The sequence below is a fragment of the Callospermophilus lateralis genome, chromosome 8 (assembly GCF_048772815.1).
Source record: "Callospermophilus lateralis isolate mCalLat2 chromosome 8, mCalLat2.hap1, whole genome shotgun sequence".
Taxonomy (NCBI): domain Eukaryota; kingdom Metazoa; phylum Chordata; class Mammalia; order Rodentia; family Sciuridae; genus Callospermophilus; species Callospermophilus lateralis.
Window position 1 is genome coordinate 2844258 of NC_135312.1, and position 11016 is coordinate 2855273.

At 54.5% G+C, this 11016-nt stretch overlaps 1 pseudogene; it reads right to left on the reverse strand.

Annotated features, from left to right (window-relative positions):
• Positions 1 to 920: 920 nt before the first annotated feature.
• Positions 921 to 1320, reverse strand: LOC143642095 (large ribosomal subunit protein eL30-like; annotated as a pseudogene).
• Positions 1321 to 11016: the final 9696 nt, after the last annotated feature.

Consider the following 11016-nt stretch of genomic DNA (forward strand, 5'->3'; position numbering starts at 1 on the left):
AGGAACAGGATGGTGTTCTGCATGGGGTCAAGGTCTCCAGACCCGACTCCAAGACCTGAAGCCCCTGTAATGAAGCATCACCAGCGTCTGGGAGCCCCGTGCATGGTGGATGGAAATATCAGCTGTGTGTGCCCCACCTGCTGGCATTTTGCAACCTCAGAGAATACTGATGTGCCCCCTGGTGTCCTGGTTGTTCAGTGAAGAAGGAGGTTTAACCTGAAAGGCTATTTGCAATCAGTACAGAAATGCTTCACCTCCATGGTACTGCTAGTTGTATGTGAAGGGACATCTCGTGTTATAAACAGCTGTGATGCTGAAGGGGACTGGGGCTGTTAGAGAGACAGGTCAGTCTTTTACTTACAGTTTTAAGTACACATAACTACTTGACTTAGACTAATGATTTTCCCCTAATACTGAGGATGGAACCCAGGACACTCTACCACTGAGCCCCAGCCCCAGCCCTTATTATTTTTATTTAGAGACAGGGTCTCACTATGTTGCTTATGGTCTTGCTAAGTTGATGAGGCTGGCCTTGAACTTTCGATCCTTCTGCCTCAGACTCCTGAGCTGCTGGGATCACAGACATGTGCCACCATACCTGATTAGACTTGATTAATTACATCTGTTAATTTTTCAAAAGTGTTTTATTAAGTTTGAAAGTGGGACTTAATGAAAAAGTCCTTTAGAAATAATTTTGAGATTTATTAAATTTATACAAACAAGAAGATTTGAAGACTCAAATCTTTAAGTTGTTGATGGACCTTTCTTTTATTTATTTATATGTGGTGCTTAGAATTGAACCCAGTGCCTCACACATGCTAGGCAAGTGCTCTACCACTGAGCTACAACCCCAGTCTTGAAATCTATTTTTTTTTTAAACACGCTCTACCAAGTTTTATTAAAGAAAAACTTTACATGTTTTACTTTTTACCCGTCTGTTCTGGCATGCTTCTAATGATATCAGAATCACTGGATCCATGATAGACAGTGTGCACGCTGTGTAGTATGTTCCACATGCTGTGCCCAGTTCAATATTATTGCCACTGGAGTGATGGACACACTCCAGTGGCCAACATGGCATAGTACTCTATTTCAGATTTCCTCAAAGCTGGACAATTGTTGGTGAGGATGACCAGTTTCGCTTTGCCCTGTCTGATCATCTTGAGAGTTTGCTTGTACCCCAGTACGTTCTTCCCACTTTACATAACAAGCTGGAGCCAAGAGTTGATCGACTCCAGAGACTTTTTCATCTTTTTTTGCGGCCTTCTTTTTCATCTTCCTGCCTTCAATGCGGGACGGCCCCCAACCTACAGCAGCCATCAGGATGGCCGGAGAGCTAGCAAGAAAGGAAGTTGAAATCTTTAAAAAAAAAAATAAAATTATTTTTTAGTTTTAGGTGGACACACTATCTTTATTTTATTTTTGTGGGTGCTGAGGGTTGAACCCAGTGCCTCACACGTGCTAGGTGAGCGCTCTGACCCTGAGCCCCAGCCCCAGCCCTTAAGTTGAAATTGATCAGGTATCTGAAGGGCTCTGGACCACTTAAGAGAATCTAGTTCCATCGTACTAGCAAGTTACATTTTTAGATTTCTGAGAACTAATTTGGAAAGTTTTGTCAGGCAAAATATGACACATTAAATCTGCTAATGTCATTAATTTTTTGAAAGTGTTTTATTAAGTAAGTTTGAAAGTGGGACTTAATGTTAATGAAAAAGCCCTTTAGAAATGATTTTGAGATTTATTAAATTTATAGATACAGGAGATTTGAAGACTCAACTTATAGCTCAAGGGGAAAAATCCTAGTTTTCTGACTTTGTAACAGTAATAAATGAAAATTTAATTTTTAAAAATCCAAAGTAATTTCTGAGTAATCTTTTCTATGTACAAAAATATAACTTTGAGGCATGAAAAGTTTCTCATGAACACCATTTGCCCACCCATCCATCGTCTTGCTCGGCCACCCTTCATCTTCCCTTCTATCTCCCGTCCACCCACCCATCCCTCCACCCGCCCTCCCTTCTCTCCATCCATCCACCTGGATGACACTGGTCAGTGGAGATAAAGAGGCTCTGAGGTCCCCGTGTGCCCCAGTTCATGGTGACGTTGTGGAGAGCCCTTGGGTGTTGCCCTGCTGGGACCGCAATCTGGTGTCCTGGACACATGTGCATTTAGAGGGATGGTGGGTCTGTGGGCAAGGGACCCAGCAAGTGCCGGATGGCCGGGACGATGAGGTGGGGGTGGGGTGAGCACTTGGCTCCGACCCCCGAGGTCCAGGAGGGGCTCTCCCAGGTGGATGGTCTCTGCAGCACTGGAGGAGGACAGCCTCCCAGCAGCCCCCTGCTCTGCACCCCAGGCTGCCCCCAGAGACCAGCTAGACAGCCCTCCCCATAGCCCATGCCTGGTGCACACCACGGAGAGGCCAGGAGCAGCAGTGCAGACTGTCCCCCTGACGGGGGCAGGGGCGTCGGTTCAACGTTGGGTGCATGAGCATGGAGGGCACCGGGCAGGCTCCCTGGAGGAGGTGGTTCCTGTGCATGAGCATGGAGGGCACCGGGCAGGCTCCCTGGAGGAGGTGGCTCCTGTGCATGAGCATGGAGGGCACCGGGCAGGCTCCCTGGAGGAGGTGGCTCCTGTGCATGAGCATGGAGGGCACCGGGCAGGCTCCCTGGAGGAGGTGGCTCCTGTGCATGAGCATGGAGGGCACCGGGCAGGCTCCCTGGAGGAGGTGGCTCCTGTGCATGAGCATGGAGGGCACCGGGCAGGCTCCCTGGAGGAGGTGGCTCCTGTGCATGAGCATGGAGGGCACCGGGCAGGCTCCCTGGAGGAGGTGGCTCCTGTGCATGAGCATGGAGGGCACCGGGCAGGCTCCCTGGAGGAGGTGGCTCCTGTGCTGGGTCTTGAGGACCCCTGGGCACAGGTGGTGCACTGAGCAGTTCCACGGCCACAGGAGGAGCTGGGGCCAGGGGTCTCTCTCCCCTCTGGATCTGCAGTAGTGGGCCCAGGGCTGACTCAGGAGAAGCCTGGGGTAAAAGCAGGGGGAGAGATGGCCGGCCAATGGAGGAGACAGGGCTGCCCGAGGTGTCAGGCTCTGTGGGGACAGGGCAGGTGGCGGAGCTGGGGCTGGCGAGGAGACCTCTGTCCCTGGGCCGGGAGGTGAGGTGTTAACATCGGCCTTCGAGCTCTCAAGAGCCTCGTAGGAGAAGCCAGCCAAGGCCCACTGCAGGAGAACCCTTGGTGTCCTTAAGAGGTCCCCCCCGTGACAGCCTGTGGCCCCAGGATGGGTGACTGCCCCTGGCAGGGTTTGGGAAGTGGCATCTTCTCTGTGTCTGGCCGGGCTGCGCTGGCCCTGATGTCTTGAGTTTTCACTGTGCACACTCTTCCCAGCGTGAGGCCGGCCCCAGGGCTGCAGGGCACGGTGCCGTGTTAGGGATGCCCGCTGTCCTTGTCCCTTGTCATTCGTTGGACCAGGATCCAACCTGTGCCAGGAGCTGCCCAGCCCCTCTGCCCGGCCCCTCTGCCCAGCCTGCTCCACCCGCATGGCTCCCTCAGGTCTCACGGGTTGGCAGGACAGACTGGTCCTGATCTCTAGATGCGGTGGCTGTAGCCTGCTCATTCTTGTTGATGGGCAGTGTCCGTCATCATCTGCCTACCCTTCCTTTAAAACCGTGCTCCTGGGAACATCTGACAGTGGCCTTCTGCCCAGATGCCACAGTGTGCGGCACCCAGGTCCCAGCTACTCAGGGGCTGAGGCAGGAGGGTCACTGGAGCCCAGGGGAGCCCAGCCCAGCCCAGCAGCATAGTGAGGAAGAGAAAGAGAAGCATCTTCACCGTGTGTCTGCATGCAGGGACAGAGCTGGGTGTGTGCAGTGTCAACCTGCCCAGGCGGCGGGGTGGCTTCCCGCGGTGGCTGTTATTTCCACATCCCATGAAAGAGTGGCAGCTATCAAGGGTGCGATTGCACCACTGCTGGGCTTTGCCAGGTGGTGACTCTTTCCTGTGGTAGGCAGGCCCTCTCCGCCCGCCCCCGCCCCTCACACCTGGACGGTGTGTAGGTGAGGATGAGCTCACGCTCCTGTTCTGATTTGCATTTCCCGGTGTACCCGCGAGGGAGGTTCTGCAAACCACTTTTGTTGATGTGCCATTTGAATTTCCTTCTCTGTGAAGCACCTGCTCAAGTATTTTGTCCATGTTAAAAGAATGCGTTTTGTTCTTCTCCGTAGTGAATAGACACGAGTTCTTTATATATTTCCTAGATGAGTCTTTGCCAATTATCTGTGCCGCAGCGTCTCCCAGCTGTGGCTTGTCTTTTCATTTTGATGCTGTGATGATCAAACAGAGGCACCAAATCTTAATGCCGTCCAATTAATTCCTCCTTCCCTCCCTGGCTGGGGTCCTTTGTGTCCTGCTGAAGTGATGCCTCTCTCCCCCGAGGCCACGTGAGACCTCCTGCGGGCTTTTCTAGAAGAGGGTGCATTTGTCTCCCAAAGCCAAGTCTTTGATCCACCTGGTACTGACTTTTAATTCATTGTTTTTTTTCCTGGCATTGATTTCTGGGGACAGTGAAAAGAGTCTGATTAATATTCCCCTCCTCTGTGGATGATCAGTTCCCCACAATGATCCTAAGTGTTTTTCCTGATTCTTGCCTCTCTTGGCCAGAAGATGGTCGAGGCCCCGTCTCCACCTTGTGCGGGTAATGCTTGGGCCACACTCTCTGCTTTGTGACAGTTTTATTTTAAACAAAAATCATTTTTTGCCGTGCTGGGGGAGGAACCCGGAGCCTCCCGCAGGCTGGGCCAGCCCTCCCGGGGGCCACCCGGCCCTGAGGCAGCTCTGAGGGAGTCTTGGGATCTCAGGCCGGACATCCCCTCACTCCTCTCCAGGAGGGCGCGGCAATTCCTGTTTTTTTGTAATTCCACAGAAACTTTAGAACTGACAGTCAAATCCCAGGCTTGTGCACACATGTGTGCGGGCACCGTGGTGACGGCGTTGCCCTGGCTCTACCAACCCCAGGGCATGGCGTTCCGGCCGCGGGGCTGGTCCAGGGTGCCTGCCTGCCCTCTCCCTCCGCGAACCTCTCCTCTCATGGCTGCCACCGCATCTCGCATTCCTTCTCTGCGTGTCTTGCTCGTCTGCCTTCGCTAAAGAAATGCCCTCTGGGACGGTCCGTTATGTGTCGGCCTGGCTGGCCACCGTGCCCAGACATTTCGTCACTGTAAGGGTAAAATTTCTAAGCTGTTTCTAAGCCGCAGAGCCTGAGTTAAAGTGTAAAAGACCGGGCATTGTAAAGTTTCTAAACTGCAGGGCTTGGGTTAAAAAGTAAAAGACGAAGTATTGTTACAATTCCTCTGCTACCCCCCAAACCTGTAATCCCTGTAGCTGTTAGGACAATACCCGAACTGCCCAGTAAATATTCTCACTGGCTCCTCTGGTTGTCTAATAACTTGGGACTCTGTGTAGTATGTCACGTAGGCATTTAGGCCCTAAAACCAATCAGTTTGAATGTGTACCCTGCTTAGAAGTGACCAATCACCCCTGCCCAGCCTGTTCCCGTCAATGAATGAACTAATCATGTCTCAGAGTTGTTGTTCAATTTTCCCACGCCTCATGATGATTTGTTCTGATGTATGCAAAGCCCCCACCCACTCCAAAAAGTGTACTTAAGCTCTGCCTGACCTCTGCTCTGGGCTCTGGGCTGTTCTCCCTTTTTGAGCGAGCCGGCCTGGGGCCTCAGCGTGCTGAAATCGGATCCTAATAAACTCCCTCTTGCTTATTGCATAAAGTCAGTCTCTTGGTGGTCTCTTCCTCTGACGCTTCGCCGGACCCTTACAGTCACAATGAAATGTGAGAGTGTTGCTGCTGCGGCTTCAAATAAGAGCGACTTTAAATTAGTGAATTTTGAGCGAAGCACATGGTCATCTATCATGGGGTGGATAGCACCCGTTGAAGGGCTGAAGAGAACAAGGTGGCCGCTCTCCACGGGAAGAGAGAAGTCTGCCAGCCCGTGGGATTTGGGCTCCATCCCAGCCATGCCCTGGATCCCGGCCTGCGAGCCTGTCGTGTGCTGTCGGACTCCCCACAGTGCCACCCTCCTCAAGCAACAGCCTGTCACCCATCTATCACCTAGCTATCATTTATCATGTGTTTACTGTCCCTCCATCACCCACTACCTCAGCACACCAGTCATCTGTTGTCCATCATCTACCCTCATCTGTCGGCCCTCTGCCTCTCGGCCACCTGCCTGCCTACCATCTCCAATCCTCTTGGCTCTGTTTCCCTGGGAGCTGCGGCTGGTCCTTCTGGCTCTGTCCATGTCCATCCTGCACACCGGGATGGCTCAATGTGTCCACAGGCCCGGTTGGCGTTGACAGCAATGACGGATACAGCAGTCAGACTTCATCTTGTAGCCACAGCTGCACGGAGAGCCCTTTCTTAAAACCTCCGCTGGCCCTACCTGCCCTTCCTCTGGCAGACGCTTCTGTTTCCTCTTCACGGTTTCACAGACAGACCTACCTTGGACCTTCCCAACCTCAGCTTTGGATCTTCTTTCTTTCTGTAGTAAGTCAGAAACTTTTGACTTTTCACTGGAAGAAGCACTTTTGGGCTTCTCTTTGGCGTATCTGAATGGCCGACCTTTCGCTCTTGAGTTTGGGGTCATAGTTGAATAAGGATCACTTGAACACAGGTACTGTGACCGCTGGTCTGATAACTGAGATGCTGCTGGTGACTGGAGGCGGTACAGTGCATAGCCTGGACACACTGGACAAAGGATGACTCGCATTCTGGTGGGATGTAGCAGAACGTGCAAGATCTCATCAAGCTGCTCAGACAGTAAACAAAAAGTGAAACTTATGAATTGCTTATTTCTGGAATTTTCTATTTAATATTTTTGGACCACAGTTGCCTATAACTGAAACTAGGGAACTGTAATAGTACTTGTAGGGTTTGGTACTTCCTGTGTTTTCAGACGTCCAGGAGGGTCTTGGGACACATCCCCTATTGGTAAGAGGGGGATGGCAATATCTATTTAAAAATCCCACTTTCTAGTTGAGGGCAGTGGCACGTGCCTGGCACCCCTGCTACTTGGGAGGCTGAGGCAGGAAGACTGCTTGGGTTCATGAGTTTGAGGCCAGCCTGGGCAAATAGTGAGGATTATCTCAAAACCAAAAGCATAGTCTGCTTCCTGGGTGTCACCTCTGGTGCGCGGCACGCGGCAGGATGCTCGCTCTGCACCCAGTGAGCCGGTTACACCTACTGAAGCCTAGTGCTTCAGTTGTGGCCTCTGCGGGACTGTCCTGGACCCCCATTACAGCCAGGTACTGATCCTCTCACCCCTTTGGGGCCATAGCAATCGGAGCAGGCCTTCGCCCTCTGCTCCCCCTCCAGGCTCTCCCCTCTGCTGTGCCTGGTCCACAGGGAAATGGGCTCGGCGAGTCTAGTTCAGTTATCATGGGTTTCCATTCTAGGAGGTTTTCTTGGGGGGGGGGGTTATTTTCACATTTTTGACCTTTGGTTTCTTGTCCTCTGTGTATGATGAGGACATTATCAGAAGTTCTTGAGGGTCTGCCTCTGCGAGTGGTGTCTTTTCCTTCTGTTGACTGTGACTCCTGGTGTGTCCAGGTATTTTTGAAGATGAGGCACTTAAAGAATTGAAATTGCATTGATGGAAACTCTTTAAAGCCAAGGATCAGGTGACCTCACAGAGGGCTGCGTGTGGTTGTGTGGGTTGTGCACTGCACTACTCCAGGCAAACTATTAGCGTTCGCTGCAGCACGGTGGAGGCCTTGGATGCAGAGGGCCTGGTTCGCCTCTGTCCCACCAGTGCCCACTAAGCTCTGGCATGAATCTGGGGAATCCAGCTCTCGTAGTTCAGCCTGCTTGCCCACTACGGGACTAGCGGGTGGTTCCACATGCTCAGTGGTGGTCTCCCTGCCCTACTGCGTGTCCTTATTCTCCTGGGGGCGTGTGGCCTGTCAGGTGGGGCATGGAAAGGTGGGTGGGGGTCGGTAGCATGGACAAGGTTTTTAAGAAGTCTGCACACAGTGAAGCTCCCTCTTGTAGCTGTTGTGCCCTGGACGCTTGTGTGCCCCAGCCCCCGTGGGTCTGAGGGGATTGTGACCTGATAGGACCAGTGTCCCCATGGGAAGAGACACCGAGAGGGCTCGTCTCTCCGTCTCCTGTGTGAATGCAGTGAGAAGACCAGGAGGGAAGAGTCCCCACCAGGATCCCATCTGCCCCCCGTCTAGCCGGGGACGCTGGGCGACAAGATGCTGCTGTTCAGGCCACTGTTCTATGGCGTTGTGTTTTGGTGATTCAAGCAGATTCACGTAGCTGCACGCAGTTCTACGGGTTCTGACAAACAAGAGCCAGCCCTCGGCACCCGCAAGTTCTGCGTCCTCAGGTTCAACCAACCAGAACCCGAAAACACTCGGGAAGTCCTCTGGAGAGAGCACGGATGTGCTCTTGTCCTTACTCATTAAACAATCCACTGTGTTTGCTGTTTACAGAGCAGCTGCAACGCCCGGCCAGAGGCGCTGGAGTGTGCGGAGGCAGCGTGGCGGCCCCGTGGGGCCCGTGTGGCCCGTGTGGGGGTGGCACCTTCTGTGCAGGGGTCTGAGTGTCTTGGAGTCTGGTGTTGGGCCCCCAGATGCCGGGATCACGGGGCATAGAGATGTGTTTCTGTCACCACTGTACAAATAGAATCGTTCTATTGTCCCCTAAGTTCCCGTTCACCCGTGGACGTTGGGTCAGGCAGCTGGCCAGGCTGTGCGCAGGGACCTGAGGGCTCTTGCCCCCGGACTGCCCGCACCTTCTTCTCATTCTCAGTGTGCGCTGAACATGGAGCCACCAGCCCTCGGGCAGGCCCTGCAGACGTCCTGAACGCTCCGGGACAGAGACCAGGGGAATAAAGCTGGGGCAGGAGTCCTTACGTCCATTGGGCCAGGCCACTCTGGTCTTCAGAGATGGCCAGGGCCTTGCTCCTGTGGGCTGGGTGCAGCATGTGGGCTCCCTCCTGGCCACACACGAGGTGGGTACCAAATTCAAGACAGGACCAAGGCCTGCACCCAGGGAGGTCCCCCCAAAAGCACAGGGCCCCTCAGCCAAGTGGCAGAAGTTGCCCTTGCTGCTGGCAGAAAGCCTGACCCCTTGACCAGTGCTTCTCGGAGCAGACAGCGTCCGAGGCCCTGGCACTGCCCGGGTGCAGGTGAGAGCTGGCAGCTCAGCAGCAGACCTGGCAGGGCCCAGCCGCGGCCCCGGGGGACGTGTGAGACTGCCGGGGCACTGCTCTCCCAGGGGGCCTCAGGTGAACTGGGCAGAGGGGACCAAGGCTGTGACCTTTGACCCGGGCCCTGTCTCGGGCTTTTCAGGATCAGGGAGGAGTGGAGGGTGGTGACAGCATGTAGGTGACAGATGCAGAGGAGGGACCTGGAAGAATTGACACTGGAGGGAGAAAGGGACATGGCCACCTGTCGGGAGCCTCCATTCCACATGCAGCCAGGAGGCCAAGAAACAGCAGGACTCTGGGCTCCTCCCCCAGGTCAGGGGGCAGCATGGCTGCCTGGCACCCCTACCCGTGTGTGTGGCGTTGCTCTGCCCTGCACTCGGGGTGGACCAGGGCCCTGGGTGGAGCTCTGGAGGGGCCAAGGGCTTTGAGGGGGACGGCGTGGACCATGGTGCGGGCTCTGCTCAGCCCTGGCCACTGGCGTCCCCCACACATCAACACCTATGTGTTCTGGAGAGGACGGTCCCACAGCAGCCACGTCGGAGGCTCTGGACTCCAGCCCACCTTTGCCGCAGGTGCCTGGGCTCGCTCAGCAGGGGTGGCTTTAGCTGGAGCCTCCGCTGGGTTGCTGGGTGCCACGGCTGTCCCTGGGTTGAGGTCTGTTTTATCTTGGGCTGTTTGTTCGCGGATTCTGCCCGCGTTTTCCTTTTTTGCCTTCTTTCAGATTCCCTCCCAGCTTGTGTTGAGAGTCTTCAAGCAACAGAACCCTGGCCCCAGCTTGCCCAGTCGGCCAGTCCTCCGCACTGCACCTTCTGGTGTCCAGGCACACCGCCTCCAGACACACTCCGTGCACACGCCCCTGCACCGCGGCGAGTCAGCATTCTGGGTGTCAGACGTCCGCCAGCACTTGACCCGTCCTGGTTCTGAGCTTGTGCCAGCCTGGTGGGCGGGAGGAGGACGCGTGTTGTGGCGTTAATTTCATTTCCCTGGTTACGCGAGGCGGAGCATCTGGGCTTCCTCCCCGTGAGGAGCCATCTGCTCACATGCTGTCGGCTCCCACTGTTGTAGCCTGCCTGCAGCTGTCCTTCCTCTCCAGATCTGCGGGTCTACACTCTGTGGAGTTCTGGAAAACAGGAGGCAGATTTCAGAAGAGTGGTTTGGAGCCTGTGTGTGAGGGCCTGAGGAGTCTCCCTGCAAGATGTCACGTCCTTTGGGTTGCAACTAATGGGAATGCGGTGCAAGTGGATCGATAGCTTCCGCAACAGACCAACGTGGTGGTAGTGACAGCTTCAGATGAGGCATGCTCCAGGGGTTTCTTGATGCCCCCAAGGACACTGTGCTTCTGCAGGGTGGACTTTGTCCTAGGTCCCTTATGTTCCCAAGTTCTTGGCCCGCACCTCCCAAGGCTGTGGCGTCCTCAATCATTTGCACTCTGAAGAGACTGATTGGTTTGGGACCCATGAGTGTCCTTGAGTCTCTGGTCAGAGGCAAGAAATGTTCAGATTGGGCTGGAGTCTCCCAAACCACCCCATCCCCAGCGAAGAGCAGGGCCGATGGGAGGGGACTGTAGACGGCAGGGTCCACCAACCCAGGCCAGGCAGCAGTCGGCAGGCTCGCTGGGCCGCGCCAGCGGCGTGTGGTCCTTCTTGCTTACTTCTGGGCGCGTGCCCGGCACCAGATGGCTGAGCCTCTGGAAATTTGATCTGGGGAAATTGGAGGATTTTTCTTATGATGAAAATTTTCTTTGTGGAAGAGGCATGTGAGAGAGCAGCAGGGGAGAGCTCGCCCCCAGGCCC